This window comes from Macaca fascicularis, chromosome 13, assembly GCF_037993035.2.
Source record: "Macaca fascicularis isolate 582-1 chromosome 13, T2T-MFA8v1.1".
Classification (NCBI taxonomy): domain Eukaryota; kingdom Metazoa; phylum Chordata; class Mammalia; order Primates; family Cercopithecidae; genus Macaca; species Macaca fascicularis.
In genome coordinates, this window is record NC_088387.1 from 82530156 (window position 1) to 82550282 (window position 20127).

A 20127-nucleotide genomic window follows, 5' to 3' on the forward strand; every position below is an offset into this window, starting at 1 on the left:
GTGTACCCTAAATATATACAATTTTTATTTGTCCAATTATACATCAATTAAGCTGGAGAAAAATAGTAAAAATAATAAACCTCTAAGTTTACAGGTAGTGTTTCTGAAAGATGGGATTTCAGGTCAATTTTATGGTCTCAGTTCTACTTTTCAGTATTTTCTGATTGCAACATATGACACAAAATGTCAGAAAGTCTACACTCCACTCAGGACTCTGCCATTAATTGAGTGACTTGGGAAGTCATTTCATCATCTAAATTCAAGCAGAGAATTCCAGGCTTTCTGGAGAAGATAGAGAAAACTCATGGGGTTAAGACCCACAGAACTCCATATCTGCCCACCTTGTAGATGGCTTAAAACTTGAGGAAGAAAGACCAAATAATTCCTGCCCAGAGTAGCAGTTTAGATTTGACTCCTGGTTCAAGTGCTTAATGCGTATGAGTTTGGGCAAATTGCTTAATGGGTTTGTATCTCAGTTTCTTATCTGTAAAATGGAATTAATTTTGATGCTCCACAGGACTATTATAAGGATTAAAATGAGATAAGTCATGTAAAGTTCTTTCCTTAGTCCCTAGAACACAAAATAAACATTGAAGAAAGTGTATCCCCAAAGGCTCTGTTCAAGGAAAGGGGATTCCTTCCTTTCCAAGAGACTGATTAATTCCCCACCTCTACACCAATGCTTCTCAAACTTCAGTGTGCAAATGAATCCCTTGGAGATGTTGCCACAATGCTGTTTCATTTAGTACGTCTGGGGGAACTGCAGAGGGTCCGCTGAGAATTTGCACTTCCAACTAGTCCCAGGTGGTGCCAGTGCAGCTGATCTGGCAGGCTGGTAGTGTTGACAACTTTGCCTCCAAGAATACCTAACATATAAGGGTTTTTCATACCTATTATCAATATGCAAAAGAATTCATAGATGCAGGAGGCAGATAAGGGGACGGGTCCCTGGAGAATCTCCGACAGGCCTGTGCACAGGGAGAACAGGATGGAACCATGGAAGTTACCGTAGTTTGCACGGGGGAGGAGCCTGGCCTCTTCAGTTCCTGTGTGGTGGGTTGGTATTCAATCTGTGAGGTGGGAGCCTGTTAGCAGGAACCCCTCTCACTTTGCTGAGAGTTTTTTCTTTTTCCCTTTTTGCCCAATACAGTCCATTCCCCTCACCTTTCAATGTGTCTACGTGCCTAACTTTTCCTGGTCATGACACAAGAACCCAGATTTAGCAGAACTACGGGGCAGAAATTCTGCAACGGAATTAACTGTAAAGCCTTAATTGTGGGGCCTTTGGTTACTTAGATGTTCTAGTTAAGCTGGGGTTAAACACTACCGTGTTTTCAGTTTCAGCTCCTGGAGCAGTGGTTTCTAAAATATATTATTAGTTCACTTTTTGGTTTTGGTGAGTAAAGGACATAATTTAATCTTTTCTTGATGATTTATGATGCACTTCAGACCCTTGCAATGCCTCAGGTCATTATCTAGAACATTCATTTTCATTTTCCTGTCCTAAAGATACAAGAGTTATAGGATAAGAAATTGAACTGAATTTGTTTGGATCCCAGGCATGGGCTGAACTCTTGACAGGTTTTATGTGTTTCTACTAACTCTTTAGAACGAGCGTCTTTTCTTGCCTTGTTGTGAAATAAAAAACACTATGTGGTTAATTGAAGGGCCCAATTGCACTCTGGATAGTTGAGTTATATACAATGCCGTACCATCATACCACACCAGGGACGAAGGTGGGGACCCCCTCCAAGGCCACAGCTGAGCACTAATGGGCACATCCACAGGACACATGGCACACCTTGAGAAGCCCTGGAGCCACTTTACCTCATCAGTTATGCAAACACTCCTTTCTTCTCAGTCCTGTTTTGACAAAGGATTAGGGCCATTCAAAGCAATTTTCAAATAAATAAACTCAACACTGCGGCTACTGAGCATTCACGAAAGCTGTGTTCTGCTTTGCTGCACTGGTGTCACAGAGGATTTCTGTGCCGTGGAGTGATCGTTCTTTCACAAGATCTGTTAGAAACCACATCTTGTTCTCCTTTCTCCAATCAGTTCTGCCTGGTTCCTCCCCTCTCCTCCATTCCTCTCCCAACCCTCTCCTTCCCCCTTTCTCCTCCCTCCCAGGCATTCTTACTAAGAGAAGACCTGTGATGTTTACATTCAAGGAGAAGGCCACATCCTCTCTCCACTTCTCACTCGGGCATCCCTTGATTTCCAATCTTTGCCTCATGAAGTTTCTCTGTTAACACAAATTCTATTCTTACAGGGGAACTTGTCTCCTTTTGATGTATTTAAGGGAATTCACCATTTCTCCTGGATTTCAACTCTTTCTGAATGTCTGCAGGTCTCTGCACACACACATGCTTACCAAAGGCTGCAGACAAAGGCTCCTTCTGGGCCCTGAGATTTATCGTCTCCCCTGATCCTTCCTTTTTGACCACTGATAGACATGGGTGTGGGTGTTTGCTTGTATAACTCTGTATCATCACCAGCACCGATCCAAGACAAACACAAATCTAACTCCAGAAGCGAAGAATGATGTTGATCGATTCTATCCAATAAAAAAAAATTAATGCCAGAAAAATATGTAATTTGTTTTCTAGTAACTACTTTTTTTTTTTTTTTTTTGAGACAGGGTCTTACTCTGTCACCTAGGCTGGAGGGCAGTGGTGTGATCTCAGCTCACTGCAGCCTTGTCCTCCTGGGCTCAAGCAATCCTTCCACCTCAGCTTCTCAAGTAGCTAGGACTACAGGCACGTGCCACCATGCCCAGCTAATTGTATTTTTTGTAAAGACAGGGTTTCACCAAGTTGCCCAGGCTAGTCTCAAACTCCTGGGCTCGAGTGATCCTCCCACCTAGGCCCCCCAGAGTGCTGGGACTATCGGAGTGAACCGCTGCACCTGGACTTACTTTTTAAAAAAAAAAAAAGAAAAAGTAAAAAGAAGCAGGTAAAATTAACTTTAATATACTTTAATCCAATATATTAAAATTTTGACATATTCAATGTAAAAAAAATTGTCAACAAATTGAATGTAAAAAAAATTGCCAGTGAGACAGATATTTTACATTCTTTTTTTCATCCTAAGTCTTTGCAATCCAGTGTGTATATTACAGTAGCTGTGCATCTCAGCTGGGGCCAGCCCCATGCCAGAGCTCAATAGCCACATATGGCTACTACTCCCACCACCCGACGGAGAAGAATATAGGTCTTCAGTGTGATTTTCTTGGAGGAGCAGGGCAAGATTTTTCACAGCACATATAAAGGCTACATCATGAAAACTCTTTTCAGATGACTCTCTCCAAAGTTTCCCACTCAAGGCAACTGCTAAGAATCTCTCACCCCACTTATCCCACTTATCCCAAGTCACCTCACTGCTTGGCCCTACTCTCCCCTTTTCCCTCCTCCTTCTCCACTGCCATTCCTGCCCCAGCCCCTGATACCCAGACCTCTTCTCCAACTACTTTTACTCCAGGAATTAGTCCTCCTAGAATTGTAGTGCATAAAATTGTTTTATTCGCTTATTCTTAGAGGTTCACAGTTCAGCTGGCACCAGCTTGCCATTCTCCCAGATTTCTTGTGGGGGCCATGCCTGGATGAGCACAAGTGATCCCCAGGCGGGAACAGATGAACCACTCTTCAGATGCACGGGGACTTCACCAAGGCAACCGAGTCTGCCTGCAGTGAAAACGCTCCTGTTAACCAGCCCACTCTTCAGAGCCTTCTTGGGACTGCTGCCAGCACTGCAGCACTATCGGGAGAGGTAATAGGAAGAGAAAGGATTTCTGCTCCATGGTAAACACTGTTTCCTCCCTGAGACTCCTGAGGGTCTTAGGAATTAGACAGTAGGGGAACTCCGATGCAAAGCAATACTCCCTGGACCCCATTTTTATTATATTTAGCTGTAGGGGCTACAGAATTAATTTTTAATTAATTGAGGTCTGTGTGCACAGCATTTCTGTCAACACCAATTATAGCTACTCTTTGCTTCTCTAAGACTCACATGTGCTGTCCCCCAAAGACCACACAGGTTGAGTTACATCTTCTGGTGATGGCAAAGGATTTGTGCATGTTTGGCACTATCCCCCCACCTCAAGATTCCTTATGAAATTCATGGTTTTGGATCATTTGGTTGGGATGAAAATAGCAAACTTTTATCATAAGACAGATCCTCTATCCGGGGAGAATGGACATATAATATCTAGATTAGTAGCCCTGACCTTCTTAAGACACTATAGGAGCTAACTGAATGAACCCACACGATTACAATATCCACATAAAAGAAATGATTGAACTACCCAGGATCTACCTCAAAATGACCCAGATTTTTATGGGAATCAAAATCAATCCAGAATCTCCAAGGTCATCCAGATCAAGAGAGGCCTACGGCCAATCTGCTGAACTTCTGACATTTTCTAAACCAATTCATTACCGGGAGAAATGGTTTGTCCAGAGAGATCATGAATTTGATCAGCATTCGGTTTAGCCACTTTAACTTCATATGAATCACTCAGAGAAATCCTGGCTGAAGACCTGGCTACTCTTGAAACACCCACTTGTATCTAAATATTAAAAAACATCTAAGAAATATCAATTGTTCTTTTCATTTTCCCCCAGCTGAATCGAGTCATTCCAACACTAAATAGCTTTTTAATATCTTTGACACACTCCTCCTTCTATGTCTGCCAATATTATAATGTATTATTTGGCTGATGATTTTCTCATTTCTTTTCTCAACTTGGCAGCCAGAAATGCTTCTCTCGAATTGGCAGAAGTTGAAGATGTCCATTCTTCCTGACTTTTGTGCCCTTTATTGCCAAAAATTCATAGTTTTTAAGATTTTAAAAAATTTCCCTGGTGTGTGTTTGTGTGTCTGTGTGTGCGTGCGTGTGTGTAGTGGTTATTATCTATAACCAGAGATTTAATACAGTATTTTCCACATTTACTCTATGGTTTAAAAAGTACCTAACTTAGGCCTCTGACTCTTTGAAATCCTCAAGAAATACTTAATTGTCAAGTGGGACAAGTTATGCAAGAATTCTATTCACAATCTAATTAACTTAAAGGGTTTTTTGTTGTTGTTAAATATAGAAGCATGTCCTCCCATGTGTGGAACGTACATCATAATTTCCTCTGAGATAGTTCATTTATGATACTTGTCTCTGCTGATCCGGATGAGTAATAATTTCAGAAAAGTTTAAGACAACTGTGGTACAGTGGAAAAGGTGTCAATGACTTGGACTCTGCCACCAGCAATTTGTGTCTTGGAAGATCGCTTAATATCCACGAACCATATTTAATTTATCTGTTAAAACATGAGATTAGATTAGATATGGTTCCCAAGGTGCGAATCCCTGGGGGCCTCCAAATCCATGAGGTTTCCAAATCCATATGTAGCATGTCTCACTCATGTAGGAATATAGGAATAGCTATTTCTTTCAAATATGTGTAATTGCTATTTTAATTCATAAAGTTTAAATTTATATAAAATGATTCTTGAATTTATAGCAGCATGTTGTCATTATACACCTTTTCAATCCATGGATGGTATGAGTTTTAGTACAACTATGTGAGAATCCAGGAAATGTTGATGTTGAAAAGGGATTCTTATACTTGAAATAGCTTGGGAGCCTCTGTGGTATAGTGATCTGTACGATCTCTTGCAGCAGTACAATTCTATGACTAAACATTTCTATTTTGACGGGGGCCCTTCCATGCCCTAACTCAAAGGCCTCCCAGAACATGGGCAGATTTGGAGTATCCATCAACTCTCATCGTGCAAACCAGAGCTCCCTCTGGTCCTGCCACGCTCTAATTAACTCTAATAGCTCCTGCAAAAGAGAAGGAAATTCCAGATGGGGCTATTACTGTCTTAGAAGATTTCTTGGGATTCTTCTTTTCCTCATCTCTGTTTCATTTAGCTGCCAACTCGCTTCTGGCTGCATGTTTCTGGAATAGGGAATCTATAGGAATGCTGGTCGCTAAACATGAAGCAGGTAGTCCACTCTCATTTGTAACCGCAGTGTTTTAACTCAAAATGAAACATCTTTTCAAAACAGGGTCATGCAAACATTATACACAAATGAGAGACCACTTCTTTTGGGAACCAACTAATTCTTTTTTCACCTTAATGTAGGCCTTAGAATAATCCTGGGTGGTGAGAATTCTTCCAAGGAGACAGGCCTATCTGCTTATTTGTGTAGGAAGCCAAGGTTCATGATATAAAAATAAAAAGTTATGAATATCTTATAAAGACATAAGAAACAGACAACTTACTTATTGTGTGTTCCTTAAAGGATCGATAATATTTTATTTACCTGAATCCTTATTTGTGTACCTAAATCCTAGAATTTGTTTATAGTTGTTTTCAATAAATATTTGCAAAATGGTACATTTCCTTAACATAGAAACAAGCATTAGGACTGGAAGAGTATCTTGCCTGCCTCTCGACTAAAGGAGAAAAGATGAAAAGTAATCAATCACAGGCTTTGAGTTAATATAAATAATACAAAACAATAAATAATACAATATTTATTAAAATGCTGTTTCTAAGAACTTAGAAAAAAATGAGTACTGAGCCGATAGAACTATCAGAACATATCAGTAAAGTGACAGATACCAATTTTTCCACAAACATACTGAAAATTTACTTTTTTTGGAAATTAGTTTATCAGATTACGTGTGGAGTTAGCAAACTACTATGAAACTAGGACACAACTAAAAATGTCAGAGGAATGGCCCAGAGGGAATATTTGCTCCAATCTAAAATGCCAGAGAGTTGGAGGTCCTAAAAACTCTTCAGGAAAAGAATGAGCAAAAATATTTAAAAAGAGATAGGTGAATCAAGGTGCTCAAGAAATACACAGGTTAAGTAAAAAGAAACAAAATAGCTGACTTAGAATGTTTCAAAAGTGAGAGGGCAATGGTGATTTTGTGACCTCCAACTGGATGATTGGCATGGCAACAAAGAAAAACTTCAGCTGAAGAGTTATTTACAGGAATAGTAGATGTGGAAATTAACATTTTTTCCTAGTAGCCATTATAATGTGTCTAGCACTATTCTAGGCAATTTAATTTCTCTTCTAATTCCATCTTTCGATTCTACCAGGTAGGTATGTACAATGTGATCTCATTTTACAGATGAGGCTCAGAGAAGTTTGCCTAAGATGACCCAACCAGACAGTGACGGAGCCAGGTTTTGAAGACAGGACCCTAAATCTGAGGCCTATGACCAGTATTCAACACTGCACAACTCCCTTAAGAGATCCTAATGGAAACTAAAGGAGTAAGGGATTTAGGGAGCAACAAGACAAAATTACTGAAGAAGGGAAGTACCTTTGACTATGAAAAATTCAGGATCTGCTTCTACTAAATGAGAAGAGCCTCTCTGCACATGTGAGAAAGGTGAGATGGTCCACCAATAAAACAAGAGGTCGAAGCATTATTTTAAAAGGAAGACAAGGAAGGTATTAGTAGCAGAAGCCACTGACATTGCAGCACACTATTTATAAGATTTTTGCCAAAATCCTGCTGCAATGGCTGATAAACACAGCCAAAGGCATGATAAATGAAATCTGGCAGTCTGCCATAGAGAGCCGGGAAAGAGCTGACAGTTTGGTGAACTTAAGAGAAGTCGCAAAGAAGGGGTGAGAAAGACAATTTACTAGATTTTGAGCAGGGAAAAAGCTTCTTGCTCAGACAAGACAAACCATGTAAACACAAACTAGACAGTAACACAAAGCCGTGTATTATGGGGAGATATACTTTTGATACAGGCTAAGAGAAATAGAGGAAATCAAGTATTGGTGCTAAATACCATGTATTGTTTTTCTCATACATTTTTTTAAAGATAATCCTAGTTTGGAAAGTATTTTTAACTACATTTCAATTGCACAAACATAAAAGAGTGAAGTTTCATTGAGTAATAGGGAAAGTGCTGGACTAAAAGTCCAGAGATTTAAGATAATATCTTCAAAGAAATACCCTAACATTGCTAAACTTTAATTTCCTTACTGGTAAACAGGGCATCATAATAACATTAAGCTCAGAGGATTTGGGGGAACATTAAATGCCATGATGTTTGTGAAAAAGTCTTATAAATTGCTGGTACTATTCAATCTTCATCATCATTACCATTATTCCTGCTTAGTTCCTGTTCAGCAGTGTGACCTTACCAGCTATAAAATAGTAGTGGAAATGGAGAGATTAGACAGATTAGACTAGATTATCCTTAAACTTTCGCATTCTCTGCTTATATGAGTTATTATTTCTCTTTAAACTTACATAAATATATGTTGCAATAGATAAACAATTAAAATGCATAAGAAGCCGGGCATGGTGGCTCACGCCTGTAATCCCAGCACTTTGGGAGGCCAAGGCGGGCGCGCCGAACAGGGGGTCAGGAGTTTGAGACCAGCCTGGCCAGCCTGGTGAAATCCTGTCTCTATTAAAAATACAAAAAATAATTAGCCGGGCATGGTGGCGCATGCCTGTAATCCCAGCTACTAGGAAGGCTGAGGCAGGAGAATTGCTTAAACCCAGAGGTTGCAGTGAGCTGAGATCATGCCACTGCACTCCAGCCTGGATGACAGAACGAGACTCCGTCTCAAATAAATAAATAAATAAATAAATAAATAAATAAATAAATAAAATGTGTCAGAACACAGCATCCCTATGGCCAGTAAGTGGAGAGAAAGAGAAGTTAAACTAACAAAGAGAAAGGCAAAGCTGTCCACATAATCCCATAAATTGTGCATGGCATACAGATCTGTCAGTCATAAGAAAACACTTTGAAATTTGAAAGCAGTGGAGTAAAATGTTGAAAAGAATCATCAGTATGCAGACTGAGCTCCAATCACACTCCCATTGAAAGGACACAGACCAATGATAGAATAACACACCAATGCCACTTCCTCATCTATTTGGTAAACTGCTGATTCTACAAAGTGTGATACAGAAGTCTGTCACCTCCCCCGTGAAGCCTTCCCCAAATTGCTCTCAGAGAACTGTGTATATCATGTGCTCACTAAGTTATTGATTGTTTCACACGTCTGTCTACCCACTAGATTGCTAGATCCTTAAGAATTAGAGTAGCATCTTACTCAACTTTATAGCCTAGTAAGCACAGGGTCTGGCACATAAAAGGTGCTCGATAATGCTGGATTGTGAATTGATTAATTAAGTGAATGCTGAAAATACAAATTACATGATACTTTGGCTGGCTGGCTCTTAAGTCAACAGAAGACTCCTAACTTTAAATAGCATTTCACAGTCCCTCTAAAATTTCTCTTAAAATATCTACGAATATGAAGGGGGAACAAATAAAAACATACCACTCTGAAAGCTCAGACTTCTTCACAAACCACCATACTAATGGAATCGTGCTAAGAGTGCAGTTCGTAACACCTTGCGTTATTCTGCCTGAAAAGAAAGACAGTCCATCTGAAAAAAGGTACAAAGACCATTCATTTCTCTAAACAATCTGGCTCCCTGGAATAAGAATGCCAGATCTGTTTCAACCCAGAAGAGGGATAGTTGACCTTTACTGGCTAGCTGCTGCTTTTGGAGGCTATCAGAATATTATTTTTCAACCTTCTCCAATGGATGAAGATCCAACTTATGAATTATAGGTAAAAGAAACCAAAGCAAATGGAATGGAAACCATAATCAAAGACATAAATTTTTTAAAAATCATGAATTGAAAAAAGTCTCAAGTATGCAGATTCAAAGAGCTTACAGTATTTCTGTGTGTGTGTGTGTGTGTGTGTGTGTGTGTGTGTGTGTGTGTGTGTGTGTGTAAAATACCTACAGCTAAGTGCGTTCTTGGAAGAGATTTAATATGAGTATAAAAAAACTCTTTAAGCATCCAGACAGGAATAGTACATTGCATATAAAGAAGGAAAAGTCAGGCTGCTCTCAGAATTTTCCTTTCTATTATTATATGTCAGAAGGAAACTAAGCAAAATGTACAGAATTTTGAGGGCAAACGTTGTCGTTCAAGATTTCACACCTAGCTCTTATGATTCTTTTAGTTGCAAATGTGAGGAAAATCAGTTCAAATTGGCATTAGGGAAAATAAATGAATATATTGGCTCACAAACCTTCCAATGTAAGTTTAGGTACAGCCAGATCCAGGGTCTCAAATAATGTCATTCTCCTGCTCTCTCTTCCTCTCCACCAATCTCTTGCTTCATCCTGTCTCTGCCTTTCTTTCTATATTTGTCTCATTCTCTCCCACTTAAAGTATAGTTGACCCTTGAACAACACAAGGGTTAGAGACACTGACTCCTGTGCAGTTGAAAATCCGCATGTAACTTTTGACTCCCCTAAAACTTAACGACCAATAGCCTACTGCTGACCTTACCCATAACATAAGTAATCGATTAACACACATTCTGTATGTTATATATATGATATGCTGTATTTGTACAATAAAGTAATCCATAGAAAAGAAAATGTTACTAAGAAATTGTAAGGAAAAGGAGATAGAGTTGCTACTCATTAAGTGGAAGTGGATCATCATAGAGGTCCTCGTCCTTGTCATCTTCACACTGACTAGGCTGAGGAGGAGCAGGAAGAGGAGGAGCTGGTCTTGCTGTCTCGGGGGTGGCAGAGGTGGAAGAAAATTCATATGTAAGTGGACTCATGCAGTTCAAAACCATGTTGTTCAAGGGTCAACCATACCGTGTTGCCAGATGATTTTGCCAACTGTAGTTTAGCTAATGTAAGTGTTCTGAGCGTGTTTGAGGTGGGCTGGGCTAAGCTGTGATGTTCAATAAGTTTTAATGAACACATGTGGACACTCCCTACCCTAAGAAACATGGCCAAAGAAACCATTTCCAGCCCACATTGTTTTAGTTCGTGTTTCAAATGGGAGATAGATTCATGCATCCATGAGATTTTAATCTCATGAAAATCTTCTGGTTACCTGTACTCAGAACATGTCCCATCACCATGAATAAGAGGTTGGACCATTAATGGTCATGCCTGGCTCACTCAATGCTCCTGCAGCCAGGGGATACACTGTGATTGACAGACAGTCCAACAAGAAACTAATGAGATGGAAGAAAGGCAGTTCCTTCACAGAAAACAGGTGGATGGACAATAAGAGCAAATGTCAACTATTAATACATTTCCCCCATGTCTGCTTAACACATACTCATATACATCTCTGCATATTTAATTTCAAAAGTGCCTCCACCTAATGTTTGTCCAACTCATGTATATCCCAAATCACACTTACTCCAAAGGAAACAGCCCAGAAACACATACAGTCACCAACACATCTCTACTTTCAGGATCTCTCGGTGATGCACACAGCTGTCACACCCAGGTACGGTACCACTTGGTCCGACAACCTGCAGTTCAAATGATTAACACAATAATCCCCTACACTTTCATTACACAGTAGAGAAGGGAAAACAGGATATCTTCAATTAAAACTCCATTTGGAAAGAGTGACATGACATATGCCACCGCATGTACCATGCTCTGCAGAATGGCATAGTAAGGATTTGCATCTTAACAGTGGAACCAGTCTCACTGCCCCCAGGATTTGCTCTGTGGACAGACCACCTCAATTCGTTATTCTTTAAAGCTGAGCCTGAAATAAATGCCAGGAGGGGGCCCCTTCTAGAGGTCCTGCCCCTTAGCATCCCTCTTACTTTTGCTATTGTTGCCTTAGAAACATAACAACCCCAAGCTCCTTGGGGTTGGCATTTCTCTGGCAATTCTGCACCTTTAAAACTCCAGACAGCTACTGTTGGAGCCTACTTCTATGAATGAACACACCAGGAAATCTTGTCTTGTGATGTCCTTGATTATGGACCAGACTATTTTGCATATCTGTCCCTTAGCAACAGGTCTTAGCCTTCAGCTAAATGACTCTTAAATAAGATGTTCAGGTGGAACCAATCTAGCCCTGTGCCCAGACTGAATCTCATTGGCTGGCTGTTTACTATGGACTGAATTACCTTTACCACCAGCAAGTTCTTCACAGGAGAGTAGGAGATTGGGGAGGGACTTAAAGGATCAGGCTTCCAGATTTCTGAAATTCCTCCTGTGTCCCAGCCATGTCCCCCACTGTGTCTCCCACCTCCCGACCTCTGCCAACACTAACTTCCGCTTGGGGCAGGGATATTGGCTTTTGCAGTTCCATGAGGTGCAGGATTATCTGACCCACCACAGTCTAAGATTACTGCTCACATCCAAATGGGAGAAAGGCATCTCTTAATGAAGTTACAAACCATTTCCTTCCTGCTTTCAGGGGGATCAATTTATACGGAAGCTTTTTCTTTTCTTGAAAGATGCAAAAAGCAGACATCCTGAACTCTTGACAATTTCCCTAAAGCTCTAGCCTCAGTGGGCACATGATCTGAGTCCAAAGAAATAACAGGTGGCCATTTGACCACATGATTCACAACAGCATAACAAGGATTTGCAACTTTCCTGCCTGGGGTGTAGGAGTGCTCACCATCCTGTGCCATACTTAACCAACTCTTCATTGTAGTCTCTGTCTCTAGCCATGGCCTACCCCTAATACCAATTCTATCCTTTTTGAGTTGTAAAGAAAAGAAAACCAACTCATACAATTATTTTTAAAAGGAACTGTGTTGGCTTGTATGATTAGGAAGTCCAAAAGTAACACTTCAAGCATAGCTGGATCAAGGATCTCAAACTATTCACCAGAGCTCATTCCCACTCTCTCTTTCTCTCTCCCTCTATCTATCTATTTATCTATCTATCTATCTATCTATCTATCTATCTATCTATCTATCTCTCTCTCTCTCTCTCTCTATCATCTATCTGTTTACACCTCTTTTTCTCTGCCTCTCTCAGATCTACTTCTTTCTGTCTTTTGTTTGTTTTATTTTGTTTAAGTTAACCTCATTCTCTCTTGCCATAGATGGACCCTGTTCACATCACAGGAAAAATGGTCACTGACAACCCAACCCTACATCCATATGGTTCACAATCCATCCATGTAATTTATTCAAGGACCATGATTGGCCCTATTTAGAGTGTATGCCCACAGTTTTGATAAGTATTTGTGGACAGGTTATCGCAATTAACCAGATCTGGGTGTGGGTATGTATGAAATGATATTTACACTAAAAATATGGAAGTCTGGAGAGAAAATTGTCCTCAACCAAAAACCCAAGACACTGGGTAGAAAAGTACAATATTCCATCACTCTGACAGACTTCTCTTCTCTGCTTGAGGGCATTCCCAGATAGTCGTGGGCTCAGAAAATATACCATGCATTTATCTTTTTTGAAAAGAGTACTTGAAGAATTTCACCAAACCAAAAAAAATGAATCAAAATAACTACATTAAGAAAAGAGATGTCCAGATACTAAAAAATACTGGTGTACTTCCTTTCCTTGGTCTTGATCTTAAATTTGAAAATCAAGTTTTATTTGTGTTTTCAGGTAGATCTTGCCATCCTGGGGTGATACTTGCCCCCAACCTCTTTTTCAATATTACTTCTACTTTGGCTCTTTCTCCAATTCCAGAAATCCAACTCTCAAGTCACATTCTTTATAACACATTTTAGATAGCATCTCTATTAGATTTGACCAGTTAACTAGCATAATTGCTACACAGCTACTAAAATGGCTAAACTTCAAAATACTAACATCACCAAATGCTGATAAGGATGTGAAGTAATAGAAACTCTCATTCATTGCTGTTGGAAATGCAAAATGGTACAGCCACTTTGGGAGAGAGTTTGTCAGTTTCTTACAAAACTAAACATAGTTTTACCATACCAGTCAACAACTGTACTCCTAGGTATTTACCCACATGAGTTGAAAACTTATCTCAACACAAAAACCTGCACATGAACGTCTATAGCAGCTTTATTCATAACTATCCAAACTTGGAAGCAACCAAGGGGTCCTTCGATAGGTGAACGTGTAAATAAACTGTGGTACATCTGGACAATGGAGTATTATTCATCAATAAAAAGAAATTAACTATCAAGCCACAAAAAGCTGGAAGAACCTTAAAAGCATATTGCCAAGTGAAAATAAAAACAATCTGTAAAGGGTACATATGTATGATTCTGACTATATAAATATTCTGGAAAAAGCAAAACTTAAAACCACAGGAAAAAAAAAAACACAATAGAAACATCAGTGTTTGCTAGAGGTTTGGGGTGGGGGAGGGTATAGTAATAGGGGGAGCACAAGGGAATTTTAGGGCAGTGAAACTGTTCTGTATGATACTGTAATGGTGGATACATGACATCATGCATTTGTCAAGACCAGTAGAACTGTACAAAACAAAGAGTGAACCCTAATGTGAACTATGGACTTTAATTAATAATAATGTATCAATATCAGCCCATCAATGGTAACAAATGTATCACACCAATGCAAGATGTTAATGACAGGGAAAACTGAGAACATGTATGGAACTGTGTACTTTTGCTCACTTTTGCTGGAAACCTAAAACTGCTCTAAAAGTGAAGTCTAACAATTTAAAAGAAAAACAAAACCATAGTTGGCTAAAGCATCTTTGGGTGCCAGAAATAAGGAAGTGCCCAAAAACAAAATGTGGGTATGGCAAAAGGAGACAAGAGCCAATCTAAAAGAGCTCCCAGTAGTCAAACCTAGATGAACTTATGTAACAAAATACATAACTATAGTATTGGTTTATAGCTTATATAACAAATAAATATCCATGAGTCCATACTGATATAAGTAAATTACAAAATACATAAATAGAGAGAAGAGACAACTCTTCTTTACAGAATAATTCCAATGAATAAATATAGAAGGAATGAAGGAAATAGAAAAACACCGTTTGAACACTACAGTAATAACTGCTGCAGGCAAGTTCTACTGATAAATGCTAAAATTAGTGGGTGAAAGTTTGAAGAGGAACAGAATATTTGCATAGTCCCAATATATTGTCCACAAATTACTATTTATAAAAGAAAAAAAAAATGTTACTATACAATGGAGAAGCATAGCAGATGCCACCTTAACTGAGTGGTCAAGGCTAACATCACCAGTGATAAAATATGTTGAATCATGTAGCCACTGATACCATGTATTGAGAAGGGTACATAACCCCTGCAGTATTTCTCCCCTAAGTGCAAAATCTCAATCTTACCATGAGAAAACATCAGGTAAATCCAAATTGAGGGATATTCTATAAAATACCTGATAAGACTGTTCAAAAAGTATCAAGATCCTGGAAGTCCAGGAAAGGCTGAGGAGCCATCACACATTTGGAGAAAACTAAGTGCAGTGAGAGATCCTGGATAGGTACTATGGTCTGAATGTGTCCCCCAGAATTCATATGTTGAAATTGAATGGCCAATGTGATCGTATTAAGAGGTGAGGACTTTAAGAGGTAATTGACAGAAATGGAGTGCTCATGAATGGGATTAGGGCCCTTATATAAGGGTTTCAGGGAGTGGGTTCACCCTCTTCCACTATTCCACCATGTAAGAACACAAGCTTAGTCTCTTTTCGCCCTTTCTGTTCCTTCTGCCATGTGAGGACACCTAGATGTCGCCATCAATGAGAAGCAGGCCCTCACCAGACATGGAACCTGCCGGCACCTTGATATTGGACTTCGCAGCCTCCAGAAGTGTGAGAAATAAATTTCTGTTGTTTATAAGTGACCTAGTCTCAGCTATTTTATTCTAGCAGCACAAACAGACAAAGACAATAGACTTTACACCAGGAAAAGGACATTAGTGGGAAAACAAAAAATTTGAATAAAGTCTGCAGTTTAGTTCATAGTACTGTATCAATGTCAATTTTTGAGTTTTGATAGTTGTATCACGGTTATGTAAGATGTTGACATTAGGGAAGTTGGATGAAAGGTATATGTAAACTCTCAGTATTGTTTTTGTTACACCTCTGTAAGTCTAAGCTTATTTCAAAATGAAAACTTAAAAACAATAGTTGGTCTTGTTCTATGCTGGCATTTGTTACCAGTTCCTAAACTGCCCATGGGACTGGGAAAATTAATAACTAGAAGTTTATCCTTTCCCCAAAGATAGAGACATATAGAACAATGTAATCATTTTCATTGATGAGAAATCTGAAGAATTTCTATATTTTATAAGTTAATACCAAACACCCCTAATATTTTGCATGTCATCTTCCATCTAAACCTGTGAGTATTTCAGTGCCAAATATTAGTACAGAAAATGTTGTACCCAAAGTAGGTTTTGAAAGTCTAATACAATAGTATATTATTACAAGATATGGGAAGTAGTGTCCAGTTATCTGGGTTTGAATCACTATTGATCCCCTTAGCAGTCATGTGTTTGGAAAAGAAACCAATCCTTTATGTGCCTCAGTTTCTTCATCTGTAACATAGGAAACATGAGACCACCTGCCTCATGAGGTTGCCTGAGGACTAAATGGGTTATTAAATACAAAGCCTCTAGAATAGTGCCTGGCCGAGAGCCAGCACTAAATCAAAGTTCACTGTTGTGGCGGTTGTTATTATATAAACTGCACAGGGAATGCCACTTGGTTTTGAAATCTAGCTGCCTTATATTTTTGTTTTTATACTTTTCCGTACTTTTCAAATTTGCTTTAACCACTTTTATTATAAAAACAACAGGCTTCTAGAAAAGATCTATACCATACATCTGTAATTTTTGTAAAGAAACATTCACATAGAGACATGTAACTTCCCTCTCCAGACTCATTTATCTCTCACAAATCTCACAATGTACCATAATTAATCTCTCTGTAGCCTTTCCCCATATCTCACTCTATATGCATCTCTTCGTCTGTATCATTTGTAATACTCTTTATGATAAACCAGTAAAAGTGAATGTTTCCCTGAGCTCTGTGAGCTGCTCTAGCAAATTAATCTAACCCAAGGAGGGAGCCGTGGGAACCCACATTTACAGCCGTTCAGTCAGAAGCACAGGCAAAATAACTTGGGGCTTGTGATCGGCGTCAGAAGTAGGACTCAGGCTGGGTGCAGGGGCTCACGCCTGTGATCCCAACACTTTGGGAAGCTGAGGTGGGCAGATCACCTGAGGTCAGGAATTCGAGACCGGCCTGGCCAACATGGTGAAACCCCATCTCTACGAAAAATACAAAAATTAGCCAAGCATGGTGGCAGGTGCCTGTAATCCCAGCTACTCAAGAGGCTGAGGCACGAGAATTGCTTAAACCCAGGAAGCAGAGTTTGCAGTGAGCTAAGATCCGGCCACTGCACTCCAGCCTGGGTGACAGAGGGAGACTCCATCTCAAAAAAAAAAAAAAAAAGTTTGTAAGAATGTGGAATGTAGCACGTAAGTTATTGATTAAAACAAGCATAGATCGGAGGTTTCATGTATTCAGTGTATGCATTACCCCTACCCGCTCCCCAGTTCCCCGTCTCCAGCTCCCTCTACCCTGAATTGAAATGTCTTACTCACCTCTCCTTTGTTTACCTCTAGGGATCTGTTCTGGCTGCTGTGGTCAAAATACAGAGGCAGGATTTCTAAATGATAGGGATAAATTGTGAAGAAAATAAAAGGAGAGGTGAGGTTAGAAAAAACAATGGCAGAGTAGATAGCAAACTAGCCCCTGCATAAACCAGGGAGGTAGTAGATGCTCTTTAATCACCTTAGGATTTAACCAGAGAAAGTGGAGGCATCTCATCTATGCCTCTTGGTCAGTTGCATCTTCTCTCTTTCTTGTGGAGGTCACCCCAATGGAGGTCACCCCAAGAGCTAGGGTAATCAACCACGCCAGTTTGTTTGACACTGAGGTTTCCCAAGATATGGGATTTTCAGTACTAAAACCAGGACAGTCCCAAGCAACTGAGACAGTTGGTTGCCCAACCTGTGGTTTTTGTTTCGTTTTGTTTACAGTGTATCTGAGATCCATGTTCACCTCAGGCTCCTACCTTCTTCTTTCATTTACATAGCAATCAAGTATTCTTGACAGAAAAGACAGATCGACCCTCACAAAATTTAAGCACAGAAAAGAATGCTTATGAGAACTTTTTTGAGAAAAGACAAAGCCACATCTAAGCTGTAAATAAATCACGGCAGAAAGCTTTTGGAAACTAAACATTAATATTTGGGAAAGATTAAAAAGGCTGGCAAAATTAATATTATGGGCAAAAGACAGCGGTTTATTATTTTTTAAATAGAAAGATAAAGCCTTAAAGCTAACGGTTCTGGGGATCAAGACTCTTTAGTGCAACTGAAATAGAGTTGGCAATGCATGCACAAAAGTATATCAGAAAACCTGGATCAAAAACAAAAACACATTATAGAAAAGAAAAGGGAGAAATAAGGGACGGGAAAATAATATTAGCATATTCTGTTAAACAAAATTAATATGCAATTATAAGTATTTAAGTATTCATACTATGTAAATGCCTTTTGCAAATGAGATTATAGATTTGCTTGCAAATAGTAAGTGTGCTAAGTAAATGTAAGGGGCTATTATTTAAAACACACACACACATACAACTAGGGAATGATATTGGCAACAGTCCCTACAGAAATCTCAAGCTTCCAGTAAGACACTGTCTATAAAGAAATGTACACTGCCCACAGCTTCCCTACAGCTAGACAGGAAACAAACATTTCTCTGGCTTGCGGGACAGTAACTTGGTGAATTTCAGAGGGACACTCAGGGGACAGAGTTTTCATTCTTACGATTGCGCCACAAGGTTTCTCTGGGGGAGCAGGGCCAACTTAAACACAGCCTTACCCTGAGTAAATGGCCCTCCAGCTCCAGTACTTATCACTGTGGCACATCTGTGCTGCCACAGCCCACCTAACTCCCCTTCTACCCCTCACCCAAAGAGCTGACAAAGCACAAGGATTGCAATGGAAGCTGAAGTCGCTGCGCGTTTAGATCAGTTCTGCAGGACACAGCAAAATTCAAAATGGATTGTGACCTGCTGATAATCTTTCACAGCTAACCAAGTGATCATTGGTTAAAAATAGCTTTGAACATGTATCACACATCTATTTCAGGCCTCGTTTTATTTGGAATGCAAATACTGCTGGAAGCCAGAGCTACATGAGCAGCAGCTGGAAATCTACTCAGACATTCTAGCCAATTCACATCAAGCCTAGCTGGCAAAATTAATGCCATTCTGTGGTCTCAGTGAAGGAGAGATTGTTAATTACGCCCTACTGCCCAGTGGTTTCTATTATGGACACATCTGGACTGAGAGTCTCATTTGAAAGCCCCAATTTCACCGCTTCCCAGAGTCTAAACCAAGCTGAAAAATTGATTTGGGATGAGGAGAGGATGGTGCATGCAAACTGCCTCACTCACAGAGTCCAGGTAGGCTCTGAGGAAAGTGTGTCCTAGTTTCAAAGGTTCTTTTGTGCCTCCAGTGCTCACATTTTCATCAGTGTTTCTTAGCAGTTCCTAAAATGCAGTGTTTGGACAGGTTTCTCAGTAAATAATATATAAAACACACACGCCATCCCTGCACCTCAGGGCTGAGAAGTTTGGTTTCTGCAGCGCCCTCAACCACCGCAGGCTGTGATATTTGCATCTCTTAAAGGAAGGCGGGCTGGGACCTTGTCTGTTTTGAACAAAAAGCCTTTCAAGGAATGTCTATGCCCTGCATTAACAAACATAGCTGTTTGTTCTGAGGAAAACTTCCCTCCAATGATCACGGACTCCTGTTTTGGCAGCGGGAACAGCCTAGTGGAGACTGCACTGTTGGAGGTGTCATCTTTGAGAAGAAAATTAAAACAGATTATCAGTCAAACCCAGGGTGGCCATTCAAATCCTACAGGGCTTTAATTTTAGCAAACAAGCCATTTTCTATTGCACTTAGACCTCATATAACTCAGCGATCTAACCTCCTTAGGCTCCGCTCCAACTTTGCATGAGACCACCAGTGTTCAGTTAGGACAGAAGCAGCCTCCGACCAGGCAGCGGCCCCAAGGTGGGGACATGTGACCAGATGTCCCTACATGAGGTGTGTCAGATGTCTCTACATGAGGTGATGTAAGAAGCACTGGGAAGTTATGTTACCTTACCCCTCCCTACCCTCCCTCAAACTGCCTGATGACTACAATTCATTTCAAATTTGTTCCTTTATGCTAAACCTTTCAAGGTCTCCTCCTTAATAAAGTGTAATTGCTCTTGGAGGCGGGTAATCACGCTTTATC